Source organism: Podarcis raffonei, chromosome 7 (assembly GCF_027172205.1).
Source record: "Podarcis raffonei isolate rPodRaf1 chromosome 7, rPodRaf1.pri, whole genome shotgun sequence".
In the NCBI taxonomy this organism is placed as follows: Eukaryota; Metazoa; Chordata; class Lepidosauria; order Squamata; family Lacertidae; genus Podarcis; species Podarcis raffonei.
The window spans coordinates 69,497,325-69,515,806 of NC_070608.1; the positions used below are offsets into that span (position 1 = coordinate 69,497,325).

At 41.8% G+C, this 18,482-nt stretch overlaps 1 long non-coding RNA gene across 1 annotated transcript; it reads right to left on the reverse strand.

The window, feature by feature from the left end:
* Positions 1-6,502: 6,502 nt before the first annotated feature.
* On the reverse strand, positions 6,503-9,350 carry LOC128416902 (uncharacterized). Its single transcript, XR_008331343.1, has 2 exons — positions 9,064-9,350; positions 6,503-7,579 (listed from the first exon to the last, which is right to left on the reverse strand). It is a non-coding gene; the product is annotated as an uncharacterized LOC128416902 (long non-coding RNA).
* Positions 9,351-18,482: the final 9,132 nt, after the last annotated feature.

The window sequence follows — 18,482 nt, forward strand, 5'->3', positions numbered from 1 at the left end:
TTCCATTTTGAGTGTTATGCTTCCGATTTGAGTGCCACACTTCCGTTTTGAGTGTTATGCTGAGGTCTGTCAGTTTTTGCTATTTATTTTGCATTTTTGTTTTTGTGGCTCTTTTTTGTTTGTTTTTCTGACTGTGTGGAACCCAGTTCAGCTACTGATGGATTGATTGTGTGACTGCAGTGCATTGTTTTTTGCTTTCATTTTATGGATCAGTGGTCTCATTAGACAGTAAAACTCATGTTAAATTGATGTTTTAGGGGTTGTTTTTAAAAGCCTGGAACGGACTAATCCATCTTGCATTACTTTCTATGGGAAAGCGCGTCTTGGTTTTGGAACACTTTTGTTTTGGAACGGACTTCCGGAACGGATTAAGTTTGAGAACCAAGGTACCACTGTATAGTCAAAAGAACTTTACTTTCATAAACATATAACCGAGAAGAACACATCTACAATCTCATGCTTATTCACTTTGTTCCTTTCTCCTTATTAATTAACATTTGAGGATCTTCCTCTGTCTGCTTCATCCCAGACAGACTACACCCACACACAGTCCTCAGCAACATCCAGAGAAACCTCTCACAGCAGCCATTCTCCACACAGACACACACACAGAGAGAAAAGTTAAAAACGACAGTTACTTGACTAACAGTCACAGCAGAATGGAATGCCTTTCTCATGTGACTCATAGTCAGCCAATCACATGAGAGAGCTACTACCAAAGGAAAAAACCAATGCTAAAAATACACAGCAATTCAATATAAGCAACATTCCCATTTCAGGAAATTAAACCATTATCCTCAACAGGGGTGGCCCTCCCAATGATCTTTAGGCTATAACTCCCATAAGACCCAACCAGCATGGCCAATAGTCTGGTTTTGGAGTCCAACAACATTGTGAGGGCCACATGTTTCCCACACCTGAGCTTATCTCTCCCTCTGTGTGTGTGTGCTTAAGCTTAAGCTTTATTTAGCTCAGTGGAGTCAAGAAGCTTTCCTGAATGCAAGCAATGTACAGGTCCTTGGCTCTCAAGGCACAACAGCTCCCCTAGGGTTGCCATATTTCAAAAAGTAAAATCAAGGACACCCTGAAAGTTGTTGAGCTTCGTCAATTCTGCCGTTGAAATCCCAGGTATTTCCAGGAAAATCCAAATGTATTGGCAGCCCTAAGCTCCTCTGTGTTTTGGTCTGTGCCAATAGCTGAGGGATTGCATGTTCCTGGGGACCTAAAAATCAATCCTTAGGTGCTTTTGCTCTGCTTTTGAATTGTGCTTAGACAAAAATTCTGAGTGGCTGTGGATAATATTAAGAGCTTGGTGAGAACTTCTGGAAAATGGGTGAGTTTTTCTGAGAATTCTCTGAGAAAATGCACAAATACTGAGCCAATTCTCAATAAAATGAAGAAGAGTTCTTCGATCATAACATACGCCCATGGCAGTAGATCCTGCTCCAGGAAAAAATGAACTTGCTTATCTATAGCTAACAAACAAGGCTTCCAACAAAATGTAGTGTAGAGTGCTCCTGCCTGGTTTTTAGATCATGCCCTTTACCAGTCTACTCTATTTCATTTCCCCTTCCAATCCAGTTCCTGTTTCCCTCCAAAACAGCCATGTCAGTATTCCATGCCCACTGATCATACTGTATTGGTCCTTCTTGGAAAAAGGCACTCTTAACCACCAAGATCACTTGATCCTCTCCTGTGACAGTGTTGAATACAGGAGCACCCTCAAACCATCGTAATGCGGAACTGCTTCTTCCATGGGAGTGCCATCTGCTCAACTCCTAGACAATCTTCTTCTTGTTTGGCGATCACTCGTAGCTGAGTAAGATTGTCTTCCATAGACACGGTTTTAACAATGAGTCCGTAAGGGACTGTGGAGGCCAATTCTGGACCCACACGTCCTTCCACAGTGGGGACATTGGTTTCTGGGTGGGAGTTGATCACTGTGTGGATCTGCCAAGCGTGCCTTCCTCTTAGCACGTTTCTCCCTTGCGTCCTGAGTTCGAGTTTCTTCAAAGCCCATGACACTTTTGGTAAAGGCTGTTCTTCACTTGCAGGCCAGTGTTTCCCAGTTGTCAGTGTTCATACTACATTTTTTAAAGATTTACCTTGAGACAGTCTTTAAACCTCTTTTGTTGACCACCAGCATTACGCTTTCCACTTTTAAGTTCGGAATAGAGTAATTGCTTTGGAAGATGATCATCAGGCATCTGCACAACATGACCAATCCAACGAAGTTGATGTTGAAGAATCATTGCTTCAACACTGGGGATCTTTGCTTCTTCCAGTACACTGATATTACCGTATTTTTCGCCCTATAGGACACACTTTTCCCCCTCCAAAAATGAAGGGGAAATGTGTGTGCGTCCTATGGGGTGAATGCAGGCTTTCGCTGAAGCTATCCCCCCAGCCCGGCAAGCTCCGGGACCGATGGTGAGGTTGCACAACCTCGCCTTCGCTCCCGGACCCCCAGCCCTGAGGCTAAAAACAAAGCCAGGACAGCTAGCAGGATCCATCCCGCTCGCTGTCATGGCTTCTTTGCTCTTTGGGGCTTGGGGGGGAAATATATATTTTTTCTTTATCCCCCCCCCAAAAAAGTGGGCCCTATGGGCCGGTGTGCCCTATAGGGTGAAAAATATGGTAGTTCGCCTGTCTTCCCAAGTGATGTGTAAATTTTTTTGTAAAAGAAAAAAGAAAAAAAAGATATTAAATAACAGAGGGCACAAGACAGAACCCTGTGGGACACCACAGGTTCCAAACAGTAGCCTGTCTTAACTACTTTCTTGAAGGTCCCTGAAGATTGTAGCAGAACTACTAAGCACAGTGCCTCCAACTCCACATTTCCTGAGATGGTCCAGACAGATACCATGGTCAACAGTACTGAAAGATGGTGAGAGACCAAGAAGAACAAGCAGGGTCGCACTCCCTCCATCTCTTTCCTGAGAAACCATGGTAACCAAGGAGGTTTCAGTGCCATGACCAGGCTGGAGGCCAGACTGCAATGGATCCAAGTAATCAGTTTCCTCTAAGCATGCCTGAAGGTGGACTGCTGCCACCTTCTTGAGCACTAAATTGCCCTTGCTATATTCTCTCAAAGAACTGTCATCATACCAAAAGTCCATTTTGTCCAGTCCTTTATCTTCAGTGGCAGCCAGCAAGTTTCTCCCAGATAGCTCATAGGCGAATGACTGATTCTCCATTTCTCCCTTGCATATACTAATGAGAGATCCTTAGTTTGGTGTGATTGCTTCATAAACTAATACATGATTTTCTCTCCCCCCCACCATCCCCGGCTTGAAAATATGAAGGCACCAAAGGAAGAACATGTCTCATTATAAGATTCATTTTGTGCGATTGTCGCTTAATGTGCACGCAAGATAGCATGAAGGAAAACTTTAGAAATTACCCTCTGTTGCTTAAATGAATATGTGTGTGTACTTCAACTTCTTCCAATTTAGAGGCAGATAGTGTAAAACTAGCTCCAAGTATGTGACAGTTTTGGCAGTGATGCTTCATAGCACACCTGCATATTTCAAAAAGTAACATTCCTGACACCTGCAAATCCAGATTGGAAACAAAGCCAGAAACCTCCCCCCAAAATAGTGCATTTTAAGCTTTAGGAGCTGTTTCTGCTGCTTTTTCCATTGCGTTGCCATACACCCGGGTTTCCCCTGACATTTTGCTGGATCGGCAAAATTCCCCCAATGCCATTTTTACAGGACATAGCAGGAATTTTCCTGACATTTGGTGAGCCTATACCTGTGAAATATACTCAGAGTCGAGAGTGGATTTCATGCTCTTTATTCAGCTCCTAGTGGTGAGGAGGAATGGAAGTCCCCTCAAAGTATCTGCTTTATATACATTATTTACACAATGGGCTGCATGTGATTGGCTAATTCCGGAATTCTCCTGTAGGCCAATCAGGTTGTGGATTCACTTCCATCTGGAGCCGGATTGGGTGGCTCCTGGAGACCAATCATACTGCTGCATTGTTCTAGGACCAATTAGACTGCTGCATTCTGAATCCTATTGTTCTAGGACCAATCAGACTGCTGCATTTTGGATCCTATTCAACTCATTACATAACACCTGCTGAGAGAGAGGGGGGGGGGAGAAAATAGATGTCTAAGCTGCTAGTTCCCAACACGAGTGCATCAGATAAATGTCTTGGATTCCAAGGGTGGAAAACTTTGAATGCTGCCTACAGACACGGAAATCCATATGGGATTTTCTCAAGGGAATACGAGGAACAGGGAATCTATGCAAACATGGTTGTCCACTATGCACTTTTGCTGCAGTGTCAATAAACAGAACTTGAGTGCCTTGCTAGCAAGGCATTATCTGTTATACCTTTCCCTACTTTCTTCAGTTCCTTGCTTAAAAAAAAAGTTGTTTATTCATAAATAAATAACCATGAAACATGTCTGTTCTACAGTTACCCAGAGATGGTTTTCGGTCTTTTTCTTACTAGGGTTTTGTACACACTGTAACTTTATAGCACATCTTTTCCCTCAAAGGTTTCTGGGTGCTGTGGTTTGTTGAGGATTGTTGAATTTTGTGACTCTGTGAGGAGACTACATTGCCCAGAATTCTTTGAGGGGAAGAATGTGCTTTGAGTGTGCTTTCAAGGTATAGTGTGTACATAGTGTAAGGTTAGGTTAGGACATCCATTTAATGTGTGGAGATTGCTCTGTTAGAGCGAATATCACACACTTTTGCCCCACCAACATGAATTGCCTTCAATCAGCCGACGCCTATCTCCCTTGCTGTTGGGTGTCTCCTGCTTAATCATAGAATTCTGTAGTTGGAAGGGACCTTGAGGGTCATTGAGTCCAGCCCCCTGCAATGCAGGAAACTCAGGTAAAAAACATCCATGACATATAGCCAGCCAACCTCTGCTTAAAAACCTCCATAGAAGGAAAGTCCACAACCTCCTGAGGGAAACCATTCCACTATCCAACAGCTCTCACTGTCAGAAAGTTCTTTCTGATGTTTAGTCGGAATCTCCTTTCTTGTAACTTGAAGCTTCAAGTCCTACCCTCCAGAGCAGGAGAAAACAAGCTTGCTCCATCTTCCATGTGAGAGCACTTGAGATGTTTGAAGATGGCTGTCATATTATTTTCTAGAACTCATCAGATAGTAAGATGATATTTGTAGGCAAGCCTAAACACGCACACCAAAAAACAAACCCAAAACAAAAGCCTTCCTGTGAAACAGATCTGAAAACTAAACAGTAAATGAATATAAAACTCCCAATATGCTCCCTTGAATTAATTAATAAAATTACCAGACTCAAGGAGGGGAAAACCCACACCTGAATGTAATGTTATGGTATAGGAAGATATCAGGCCTACACACATGCTCTGGAGAGAATTCTCTTTCTCTCACTTTCCCTCTCCCTCTCATCTTTCTGTTCTAATGAATAAAGATAATCTGTGTTGTATAAGAAAGTTCGCACCATCCCAATACTTGCACTTTATAAAACTTCAGATGTTTGGTGGATAGTGTCATTACATTGTGTAGTCACTAGGTGGCACTAGATTTAGTTATACTAGGGACTCAGCTAGATTGGTAAAGAAAAAACGCCTTATGTGTGTTGTATATGCTATATAACACACCGACACCAGATGGTGACGTGGAGTCCTGTCTTTCCCTACTGGATTACCCTGTATGAGTTTACAACATGTTTCACTGAATTGCTTCTTTGACTTGTCTAGATCTAGCCCAGGTTGGAGTCAGGATTGGTATGTTGCTCTTCTGTTTTGATTAAGAGACACAATAAATTTCTTGTTTAGTTATCTGACTGGTGTGCCCTAAACTTCCCATGACAGCTATTTATAATGCTGCCCATCAGATCTATTGAGAGAAAATTACCCTTTACATATCACACTTCAGACACATGGCATCGATTGTTAGTTTCTGGGTTTAAAAATAAAAAAATAAGCTTTCCTCTGTTTCTTTGCTTGATGTTGGCTCCTGTGTTATCAAAAATGTACTGTGCTGTTTTGTCTGCAGTGTGCTGCATTTAAATGGTTTTTTGATCAGATTTGGCCTGAAATCTGCAGCCGTTTCCACTTCTTTTGTATTCTTTTCAAGTTGAAGCACCTAAATTTGTACCTGCATATTGTATTACGTACATTCCCCCCCTTCTGGCTTCTCCCCCCCTTTCTGTGCTGGCAAGCTGCTAGGAACAGACTTTTTATGGAGTATTTGATTATACGTTGAGGGAGAAACTGCTTAGCACCATGTTGTGTAATTAGAACTTCTCAATAAAATCAACTTTGTTTTGTAATATCATGTGTCCTGAATGTACAATTTGCCCTTTCCAAACAGAGAAGAGGTAAGAACAAGGTTATTAGTTGTTTGCCTTATTGCAATAATAGGAGCGACCATATATATATATATATATATATATATATATATATATATATATCACATTTGTAGCCTGCACTTCTTCCAAGATACAAGCCCGTGAGTTAGTGGCTCTGGACCAGAAAACACCTGGTGGATTTCATGGCTTAAATTTAATAACAATAAGAATAACAATATTTCTTTATTTATACCCCACCCCCACCTGGCTGGGTTCCCCCAGCCACTCTGAGCGGCGCCCACCAGAATATTAAGAGCACAATGAAACATCAAACATTAAAAACTTCCCTAAACAGGCATGTGGCCCTGGACTTCTATGATCTAAATCCAATACTCTCTCACTGCATCACACTGATTTTAATGCGTACTCAAACTGGCAAGTTTACTCCATACAGCACACTCACACAACAGCTAAATTCTGGAAAAGCAGATCAAAATTGTTGTTGGGTTATCCCAGGAATGGGGACTCCGTGTCCCTCCGGGTGCTGTTGGATTCTAACTCCCATCAGCCTCAGCCAATATAGCCAGTGGTAAGGGAGGATGGAAGTCCTAGCAACATCTGGTGAGCCATAGGTTCCATCTCCCAGGGTAACCTAACATCAACTGTATCATCATCCTCTGAGTAGCGCACCAGCTTCCCCTTAACCACCCTTAATGCCAGCCTGAATGGAAAGTTAGAGATCCGTTATCTTGCAGAATACCACAGCCCTTTCAACAACAGCTTTCTGTTTCATATATTATTGGAACACTCCCACTTGATGGTACTAAGCCATTTCCTCAGGCACTGGATGCCTTTTTCTAGATTTGTCCCTTTGAGATCCATGCAGCTCTTTGGGGCTTTATGCACCCCTATCTTACTTGTGGTTTTACAAGAAGCAGCTGTTGCCTCTTCTTTAATAATCTTGCAGGTCGCTGAGGAGCCTGAGGGACCCCACCATCTGACATCCGCGCCTGCTTCTAAATATACACCTGCGCATCATGTTTTCTTGGGGCAATAGTAGAGCAATGGGAATCTCATTTCCTTTGGCACAGCTGCACTTTTATCTTTTGCCTTCAAAACTTTCTGTAATTCCCACAGTTTTCAGAAACTTGTTTATTACTGTTTATCATGTTTTCCAACACAAAAGGTCGGTTTCTATCCTGCATAATGCCTCCGGTTTAGTTAAATGTGGCAGATCTGGGTGGATGTGCTTCCTGGAGACAAGGCTATATTCTGAAAATCACAAGATCGTGAGAAATCATAATTATATTTGCTGAAGTGCAAAAAGAGGAACACCAAGGCACCATATTTGAAGCATTTGGGAACCATCTGCAGTTTGAGAGCTGCTATGTGGCCGTCAGGGCTCATTTATTTTTCCGTTTGCATTCCAGACATTAATACCTGACTAGAGGGGATGTTGTGACACACTTTGAGGAGGTGTCAAGAATGAGACTTTGGGCTCATGTGTACTCTCCCTAACTCATCCCTCAAACCCCTCATTAAATATATGGTAAATGCCCAATTCATGGGATCCTATGATCTCCAAGGGCAAATAGCAATAGATTGCACTTATTTTATCCCCTTTATATCACATCTTTTTTCTTACTTGAAACTCAAGATGGCATCCATGGAGTTCCCATGGAATCTTCCATCTAGGCATTGAGCAGACCCAGATTTGCTTAGCTTCTGCAGCATTGCTGCATCTTGTGCCCTTAGGCCATGTCCTGGCTCATTTCTTTAGCTTTCCCAGATTTTTTCTTTCTTTTTCTTTTCTGCTCTCATTCCCACTCAGGTGCTAACTCCTACTGGCCAGCTTTACTTATACATTATTTCTACAGCTTTACTTTTACATTATTTCTGTTCCCTGCCTGGCGCATTGGTGGAATGCATGTAAGCATGCCCTGCCCCATTATGGCCCGTTACTTCCCACTCCGCCCCTGTTCTGTCCCACCCTGTTCCTGTTCTGCCTTTCTCCAGGTCCAAAAGGACCCATGCATTGACAACCACGCATCAATTGGACGTGCCTAAAATGATCGCCACCTGTAAATCCTTTCCCAGTCTCTTGGCCAATCAGATGAGTTGTAGTGTTGCATTTAAGTTTCAAGTTGTCATAGTTTGTTAGATTTCCTTCCCCTTAAATATGTTAAGGCTCCCACCTTTAAGTTTCTGTTCCCTAGACTGAAGTGCTGTGTGTGCACGTGTGTGTGTGTATTTGTGTGCAAGCATCCTGGAACTTTCTAAACTTTCTGCTCAGAACAGCCTGTTTTGTTCAGAAAAGAATTGAGCAACCAACACACAAAATGGTTGAACGGCTTTACAACAAGCTTCCCAACCTATTGCTCTCCAGATGTTGATGGACTCCAACTCCCATCAGCCCTAGCCAGCATGGCCAAAGAGATGCTGAGAGTTACAATCCAAAAACATCTGGGAAATGTTGGGTTGGGGAAGGCTACTTTACAACCAGTTAATTGGCATTATATCAGTCACATCACCCGACAATGGAAGATTATGGAGAACATAGCAGCCATCACAAAAGCCAGAAGGGGGCTTTGTGCAGAGAAAACCATTCAAGCAAAGGAGGCAAGGCAGCAAACTCACATCTTGTTTAGTGGTAAGTAAGTCACAAGACTGAAGATGAAAATATTATAGATGTCTCCTTCAGTGCATATATATTGCATGTTTTCAAGAAGGAATCATGCCTATATTTGGACCCTCACGTTTTAGACCTGGCTGATTCCAAAAGAGGATATGTCTTGACTCCTCTTCCACCACCAAAGAATGCTTGTTTGAAGTTCAACATTTCCATAGTCCCCTGAAAAGCCACAGCAATGTGATGCCTTGAGTGACATGTTTATTAGTTGCAAAATATAGTGAATAAAAGTGAAGGAGAGACCTCAAATAGCTAGGCTGCTTGCCGTGACTGCAGATTGTATTTCCATTCTGTTTGATTGCCAAATAATGGTTGGTAGGTTATTTTGCAGTCTTCAGACACTTTCATGCAGCTTTCTGTGAGGGAAAATTACTCATCTCAGTCTCACTGGCATACCAAGGGAAACAGATATATTACTTCATGACCTCTGAGCAGCAACTCTTTCTATATGTTTTAATAAGAAATCTATTGGACTGGTTTTGAGGATGGATTCAGGAGACTAGTTTTCCCATTATGCATATATGTATATAAACATCACTGTTAGTTAAGGACCAGGTATAATTTCTGAAGGGCCCAATATGGTGGCCTCCTATAATTTTGAGAGCATGTTGACTTAGCTATATGTTGGAGCTGTTTCAATAAACATATTCTTCATAGATACTTGTCTAGTACAGTATGAGCTTTAAAAAATGGTGGAGAAATGAACTAACTGAAACTACACCAAGTTCTGAGTTCCTGAAGAGATCAGTTCTAATTGCCACATTCTGTGTGACATTTGGTAAGTAGAACTAATCACGCCATGAACTCTCCCCATAAATTCCACAAGCGACATCACTGAATTCATATAACATTGCTGTATCCTGCTGTGTCTAACTGTTTCCATAGAATCTCCTGTTGCCTTGAGGCAAAGTGTGAGCCAAGAAGGTATTCTTAACCAAGTAACAGCTCATTGATCTGAATTTGAATCAGAGGTGGGGTACCTTCTTGGTTCCATGAGCCAGATCCTTATCAGGATTGACCTTGCAGGCCAAATGTGACAGGTGGGTGGGACCCCCAATGGCCATCACATGATTGACAGGTCCATTGTCCCTAGCAGCATGAGGAGTGTTGCTAGTCCTATACTCCGCGCTTTGGGAAGCACTGAACATACAACCTGCAACGCACTTTCATCTCCTCTCCCCCAGGAGTGGGGACAAAGAAGCCTGCATTTCACATATTTTCTTTCCCTGCACACATCTGTTTCTTACTGGGAACTGACTTGATAGTTGGAGAGGCATCGTTAAGCATGTATACATCACTTTCTGTATAGTAGGTAGCAGTATGCAAGAGGCCCCAGACTGATGTGTGAAGCCAAAGTTAAGACACAGCATGATAGGAGTCGGGGAATGGGAGAATGCAATGTGGAGATTTCCCTAGAGAGTATGAATTATGAGAAACAAAACAGAAGTATCCTTTATTAGGTTAACTGATTTTGTAAATTGAGCTGGCACTGTGGGAAAGGAGATATCTTTCATTGGAACATCTGTTGACATGTGTGCTGCCACTAGGAGAAGTTGATTCAATGAAACGTATCACTTTACAGTCTCTATCTCATTCACTTTCTGCGGCAAAACTGTCTGTGCTAAAACCTGTAAATGAGCTTGATGACTGTGGGTGGAATCCTGCTTCCAGTGATGTGTGGGAAAGCCCTGTTGACTCCAGTAAGGTGTTTGAATGAATCATGAGTGCTGCAATCCTAGATACATGTTCCTGAGAATAAGCCACAATGAGCTCATTGAGGTTTTATCTGAGTATTGCGTTGTTCTCTAAGGGCACAAGGCTTAATTCACGAGGGGTAATCCATTTTTTTTTTTGGTATATTAATGAGAAACTACCTGTTTTGCACTTCGTGAATCATTATGTGTACCAGACACAATGATATTTTGAAATTTGCACTTCTCCAAATTTTGCAATGCGGTTCTCCAACAAAGTATACAACACTGTAAATATTATTATTATTATTATTATTATTATTATTATTATTATTAATAATAATATACTTCCCTATACCCAGAGGTCTCAGGGTGGTTCACAGAAAGTATCAACATAAAAACCACAATACATAAAAGGGCATAGGATGTCAATCAGATCAACCAAAGGCCTGGTTAAAAAGGAACATTTTTGCCTGACACTTAAAGGTGTATAATGAAGATATAATATCTGTACGCAACAGCAGCAGCTAGAGTTCTGATGGCTCAAAAGTGGAAGCAACAGGAGATGCCGACAATAGGAGAATGGCAGATAAAGCTGGTTGAATACGCTGAGATGGCTAAATTGACACACAGAATTTGCAATCAGGAGGAGACAAAGTACCAAAAAGAATGGTGTAAATTTTTGATTTATATAAGTGAGAACTGTACAAATTTGAAAACATTGGCAGGATTGAAGTAAATCTTATGTCATGTTGTAATATCTAATCAAAGAAACTGTGAATTATAGAATAGAATAGGAAAACTGATGGAAGGGAAGGATGGAAGTCAACAGCTCTAAGGATCATAAAGTAAAGGTAAAGGTAAAGGTACCCCTGCCCGTACGGGCCAGTCGTGTCCAACTCTAGGGTTGCACACTCATCTCACTCAAGAGGCCAGGAGCCGGCGCCGTCCGAAGACACTTCCGGGTCACATGGCCAGCGTGACGAAGCTGCACTGGCGAGCCAGCACCAGTGCCGCACATGGAAATGCCGTTTACCTTCCCGCTATAAAGCAGTACCTATTTATCTACTTGCTTACGATCAGCAAGTCCTAGGCACTGAGGTTTTACCCACAGCGCCACCCGTGTCCCCTAATTATAGAATAGAATAGGAAAACTGATGGAAGGGAAGGACGGAAGTCAACAGCTCTAAGGAGCATATATGTAATAAGATTGACTCAAGAAAAACCACCATTGTATAGTTCAAATCAGTGAAAATAAATACAGTAAATAGACAAAAGTAAAAAGATTCACAAAATGTTTAGGGGTATGCATATCCCTGGATCTCCCCAGAAAAAAGCACTGGTTAAAATATCATGCAAAATGCATTGTTAGGGATTATTGGATGCAAATGTGTGTATATTACTCAAAACCAAATATAAAAATGTGCATATTGAAAGGAATTGACACTAAAATGCTGACAAATTTCATGAAGATTTTTTCTTTAATTGCAAACTGCTGCCGAAATGTGGAAAACTGAATTTGCATTTGGGAAAAAGAGAGACTGAGATAAACCAAAACTGACAGATTCATCAATCCCTAATCACAACATAGGCACAAGATGGTCAGCTCTCAAGAAAATTCAAGGGAAGCAATTCAGCCAGTGAAATGGAATTTACACGTACACAGATATATAGATGAAGTGCATCAAAATAAACTATAAATTGCAAGAATAAAAGTGTGCTGGTTTTATCTTTGGAGTAATGAAGCATATTCTAGTGATATATTTGTTTTGCTTCTCTTAATACTGAGAAGGTTGTTTTTAATAATAGGATCTTTCCCCCCGCATGCTTCTTTAATATCTGAGCATGCCACAAACAGTAACAGGTATATCTTCACAAGAATTACCTCCTGGAGAGATGTTATTTCCATCCTAACTGCACTGACAGAAAGTTTCAGTTACAAAGAAGCCAAGGTTTTCATTTTTTTAAAAAAAACCACCCAAACCCATATTTGAGGTGAAACCTTGCTTTTTAACGTTTTTCAGGCTTGCAAGACCAATCTGTCACATAAATACTGAAGGAAAATATTACATTAGGGCAACTCTTTCATCTCCAAAAGGGTTGTGTGAATCCTTCCAAGATAGGAATCAGTGTCTTTTTCATCTCACCTTGTGATAGCTGATACAGGTTACATCCACAACTTCCATTTAAAGCACTCTAATAACTCACTTTAGTGTTCATAGCTTCCCCAAACAATCATTGGAGTTTGGTAAATATGAGATGGATTAGCTTTCTCTGAAGGATCAGTTAAGCAGTCTTGGGGCAACTCCTGGATCCAACTTTGAAGCTTGTGGGTCAGTTTACCTCTGTGGCTAGGAGTGCCTTTTATGAGCTTTGGCTGGTGCATCAACTTTGACTGTTCCTGTATCCTTCAGGACAGACTATTGTGTTGTGCTTTGTGTGGGGCTACCCTTGAGGCTAAGGGACGCGGGTGGTGCTGTGGGTTAAACCACTGAGCCTAGGACTTGCCAATCAGAAGGTCAGCGGTTCAAATCCATGCAACGGGGTGAGCTTCCGTTGCTCGGTCCCTGCTCCTGCCAACCTAGCAGTTCGAAAGCACGTCAAAGTGCAAGTAGATAAATAGGTTACCGCTCCGGCGGGAAGGTAAACGGCGTTTCTGTGCACTGCTCTGGTTCACCAGAAGCGGCTTAGTCATGCTGGCCACATGACCCGGAAGCTGTATGCCGGCTCCCTCGGCCAATAAAGTGAGATGAGCGCCGCAACCCCAGAGTCGGCCATGACTGGACCTAATGGTCAGGGGTCCCTTTACCCTTGAGGCTAGTTTGGAAGCTTCAGCTCAAGCATTGGCTACTAGCAACACATGACACCTGTGTTGAGGGACCTGTGCTGGTTCCCAGTATACTAGTAAGTTATCCTTAAGGTCTTCCTCTTGGTATGCATGAGGCCAGTCTACTTCAGACATCACCATATAGTGGTGTAACAAAGCTGAAAATTCAGCCAGTATATTTCACATCTGGCAACCAATGGACCCTTTTGGTTTCAGATAGTACATGGGTAGACGACTCTTAAAACTGTGGGGCACATATTTTCATGGCTCTCTAGCAGCTATAGCGGCCCATTTACCTGAAGTAATGTATTTAGCATTAACTCTGGAACTGTATACTCAATTCTGACCAAACCAAGCCTTCTGATGTATATTGTGCTCTAGGAGGCTTAGTTTGGTCAGAATCAAGTACAGTGGTACCTTGGGTTCATTCTGGAGGTTCGTTCTTAACCTGAAACTGTTCTTAACCTGAGGTGCCACTTTAGCTAATGGGGCCTCCCGCTGCCGCCACACCGCTGCCACAAGATTTCTGTTCTCATCCTGAAGCAAAGTTCTTAACCCAAGGTACTATTTCTGGGTTAGCAGAGTCTGTAACCTGAAGCGTCTGTAACCTGAAGCATCTGTAACCTGAAGCGTCTGTAATCCAAGGTATCACTGTACACACTTCCATAGTTAACATTAAATACATTATTTCTGGTAATGCTAATTCTAGCTGCTAGAAGGCCATGGAAATTTGTGTCCCAGGCTTTTTACATCCATCTACCCATGTACTGTTAGACGCAGGTGGCGCTGTGGGTTAAACCACTGAGCCTAGGACTTGCCGATTAGAAGGTTGGTGGTTCGAATCCCCACGACGGGGTGAGCTCCCATTGCTTGGTCCCTGCTCCTGCCAACCTAGCAATTCGAAAGCACGTCAAAGTACAAGTAGATAAATAGGTACTGCTCTGGCGGGAAGGTAAATGGCATTTCCATATGCTGCTCTGGTTCGCCAGAAGTGGCTTAGTCATGCTGGCCACATGACCCGGAAGCTGTATGCCGGCTCCCTTGGCCAATAAAGTGAAATGAGCACCGCAACCCCAGAGTCGGCCACGACTGGACCTAATGGTCAGGGGTCCCTTTACCTTTACCCATGTGCTACCATCTGAAACCCGAGGGGCCCATTGGTTGCCAGATATGTTTCCCCCCCGCTCTCTTACCCCACGAATATTTCTTATACCCCAGCTGTTTACTGTCACTGAGGCACACCTGATGATGCTTGACTGTCTGACTGTCCTCAACAAGAAATGGTGCATTTAGCATAGTGGCACCAGAGTTATGGAACCCTACCTAATGAAATCAAGCTGGCACCGTCTGTAATGAGTTGTAGGCGCCAATTTAAGGCTCTGTTACTTCAGCAAGCCTTCCTGCGAAAGTGATTTACGATTTTTATAACCTTCTTGTCAGATGACCTGTTTTCTACTTCTCTTACTTGAACGTGTTTTGCTTTGATGTTCTTTTGTTTTTAATTGAGATTCTTCACACTGCCTAGATTTATTTTTTATGAGTTAGCAGTATAGTCAGGAAATAAATAAATAAATAAATAAATAAATAAATAAATAAGCAATTGTGAAGCGCTTGAGGACAATTCATTGAAATTAAGTTGCAATGAATTCAACAGGGCTTCAATTTAAAGACTGGGAAGAGAGGTGATGCTGGTTTTGGAAGAACTCATTGCATTGCAGGAAGCGACAATCCACATGCCACATTTAGCAGTTCAGTTGCTCAATATGCTTTAATATGACTTATCAAAGAATATAGTTTATCTCCATTACTAGGCTGCTGTGTTTAATATTCTAGTTAACTTTTAAGTTAACCCCAAATGATCTACTCACATTCTTTGTCAGTGTCTCTTTACAATGCTGATAGGCACTCTTCCATCTGCTTATTTGATTTCCCAACAACATTAATCCTCTTAAGACAAGAAGTATGTCATTTACAACATGTTTGTAAGAAATGGAAAGAAGTGCTCTTACATGCTGAAAGATGTAAGCAATTTTAGAGAAACTGCCAGACATTCAATCCATTTGATGCTCTGTCTACAATATTGTATGCAGAAGATAAAGAGAAAATACAGTGATCTTGTTGTAGGAAGATTGTTATGATAGAGTGAGAATCATTTTAGCAATGATTACAAGGGGGACCATTAAGGAGAGCATGAGTGGCAGTCCAGCCCACCCCGTATTTCAGACCTCAGGTGATTATATCCTGGCTATATTTATCTCTCTGCAGTCAAGTGGTTTTATGTTCTGGGTATGTACGAGAGCTGAAATTAGATTGCAGAAAATTTCACCATTTTGCAAAAAAACCACATTTGAATTTTCATCACTAAATTAAACGCTCAAATTTTCCAATCAAAATTTGGCATCTAACACTTAAGCTCACCTCTTTTGACTCTTTTGTATCAAGATTACATAATTCTTTGGTGAGTCATCAATCATACACCATCAAGCAATGATCACAGCCACAGGTCAGCTGTCAGTTGTTGACTGTTGTATGTCAGATGCTGTTGAATATTGATTGCTAGTGAATGAAAGCTGTCAGGTATTGTCAAATGTTGCCTGCTACTCTGAAATCTCCAGCTGCCAAACACACATATTTAATATCAAACACTTGGTGAATATCCAGAGAATACTTATCAATTTATTTAGAACATTTCTTCTGCACCCACATTCTTCAGCCACAAAGACTCCAAGTGTGTCTTATGCACAATTAATTTAAACAAGACAGTCCTTGCATGTAGGCTGGAAATCTAAAAGACACAACAGAAAAGGGAAAAGAGAGGGAAGGGGTGGGGAACAAACTTGTGTACCAATTCATAAAGTTAACTAGTAGTTTTTTAAATGATCAGCTGGAATGAGCACAATTCAATACTGAGAGGCACCTCATAGACCTAGCCTTCTAGCAGAGCGGATTGAATGACTGCTGGCTCCCAGTTACTATCAGTTGTGTTGGAAAGTGGAGGCACTCTGGCCAAGAGAAATGAGCTAAAGCAGAAATAATACTTCTGCTTCTAATACTAATACATCTCTGAGCACCTTATTCCAGGTAACAATAAGAAACTCTCTAAACCCACAAAGTAACAGACAAAGTTGTGGTTAAGCCAGTTTTCAAAAGTGGAAGCTTGAAAGTAAAGTATGCACAGAAAAAATAATAATCTAAAGGCCATGCTAATCACAAGTAAAAGGACAAAGGAAGTCAATAGGGCTTAGTGGAGACCTAGAGGGGCAGTGGTTATTGCTATGTATTCTTACAATTCAGGGTTTATTCAGTGAGATTATTGTTTTACTTATGTGAGTATACATGGTTTTCTTAATGAATAGTTACCCACCTGTTCATATTAGCTAGATATTCAATTATTTCCATCAAGGCTTGACTAAATCATCTTCTTTCTTCAGCTGTTTTCCATACTGATATCAAGGTTTCAGGAAATTGACAAGGGTTCTCCCATGAGCCATATTTGGGTGCTGGGTGCATGAGATCACCTGACTGTTCTTTCTGTCTGTGGAATCTCCAGAGAGACATTTGTGAAGGATACGGAGCTGCCACAAGCTGTCTTTGAAGGACAAAAATCCCTTAGGAAAGCACACTGGTATAGAAGAGGGATGGATCATAATTACAAATTCCCAGGAAAACACAAATTAATATGAATGTGCATGCATGCACACATGCACCCTTGCTCTCTCACACAAAATAATGTTTTGCCCCAAGGTACTTCATACCTTTAATTTTCCCCAAGTATGCCTGTCCATACTTGATATATTAGAAGCAATGTCACAGAAGCCATGGGGAGGAACCAGCAGAAATTAAATTTGTGTGAAATTGTTTCCCAAGTTGCACATTCTCTCTGTCTCTTTTCCCACCTGAGACACATGCTTTTCTGCATCAGAGGGGTGTGTTTGTGTGTGTGTGTGTGTGTGTGTGTGTGAGAGAGAGAGAGAGAGAGAGAGAGAGAGAGAGAGAGAGGATAGTAGGCAAGTACCCAGAGGATGCACACATTTGTGCTTTGTGCTTTGTGCATTTCCCCACAAATTCATCAAGAAACGTTTGGCTGAAGGGCAGGATAAAGAATGCAACACATTCAGACCTTCAGCTTGGCCACAAGCTTCTATGCATTGTTAAGAACAATTGTTGAACTTCCGGACTGAGCACACCTCCCATGCATGTTCCTGGTAAACTAGGTGATCACATCTACAAATGCGTGCATGTTTTGGATCCACTAACCTTTAGTTAGTTTTGCTAGCTATATCTTTAAATTGCTTCACACGAGGGGCAGCTGGAAATGGTCAACCTGGGATGGTCAATGGCTAGGAATGATGGGAGCTGTGGTCTGAAACATCTAGAGGGCACTAAGTTGGGAAAGGTAGGATTAAAGAGTGCAGATGTGCCAAAGAGCTCGATATACCTATTCAAAACTAGCTGAAGAGAAACCAGGTGCCCACCACTTCATAAATAGCTCTGTTTCCTCAAGAATTCAAGTAGGACAAATCTAATGGCACACACACAACACCACCCCTCTCATCTCACCCAATAAATTAATGACCGTACACTCTTTTTAAATTTTCTGTATCTGCAGGGACTCAGGAGGAGCAGATGCAGCAGCAAATCAGGAAACTCAAAACCTCCATACACAACAGCATAACACTATAGCTATCTATCATCTGTCTGTCTATCTGTCTGTCTGTCTCTCACATGATCCTGTCTAGAAGTGTGGAACCTGTGAAGGTCACTAGATTCCCATCCAGACCCACAAAGTCAAGGGTCTCTTCCTTAATTAAATCATGGCTGGTGTTAACTTTATTAGCTAATGGTTCTGCTTTTAACAGCATGGACTAAAGTGCAAGATCTCCATCTGCCACTACCTGTTCTTCTGAGATAAAACAGATGGCAAAGTTAATGAAACTGAAATTAAACATCTCAAGCTAGACTTAACAT